The following is a 306-nucleotide window of genomic DNA, read 5'->3' as shown; positions in this document are numbered from 1 at the left end:
TCACTTTCCTCCACTTTGTGAGCATTTACGTAGTTATACCAAAGTAACATTAGTATGTAAGTCAAGGAGATGATACTTTAGTAGACAAAGATACTTATGGATGAGTATGGCCAGATGAGGTACGGTTTTAAGGCTCGCTCGAACTCTTCCACACTCGAAATGCACATACCCACTCAGTGTTTTACTAATCTTGAATTCGCAGCTGTGTCACTTTTTCAGGCGAAATGGACATTATGTTGTGCCATAAGTCTATATTATGGCCCATTTGCACAGGTCATAAACATTTCATTTATCTCCCTCTATGTC

This window comes from Penaeus monodon, chromosome 32 (genome assembly GCF_015228065.2).
Source record: "Penaeus monodon isolate SGIC_2016 chromosome 32, NSTDA_Pmon_1, whole genome shotgun sequence".
In the NCBI taxonomy this organism is placed as follows: Eukaryota; Metazoa; Arthropoda; class Malacostraca; order Decapoda; family Penaeidae; genus Penaeus; species Penaeus monodon.
The sequence above is the reverse complement of the archived record's forward strand: the minus strand, read 5'-3'. Positions refer to the sequence as shown.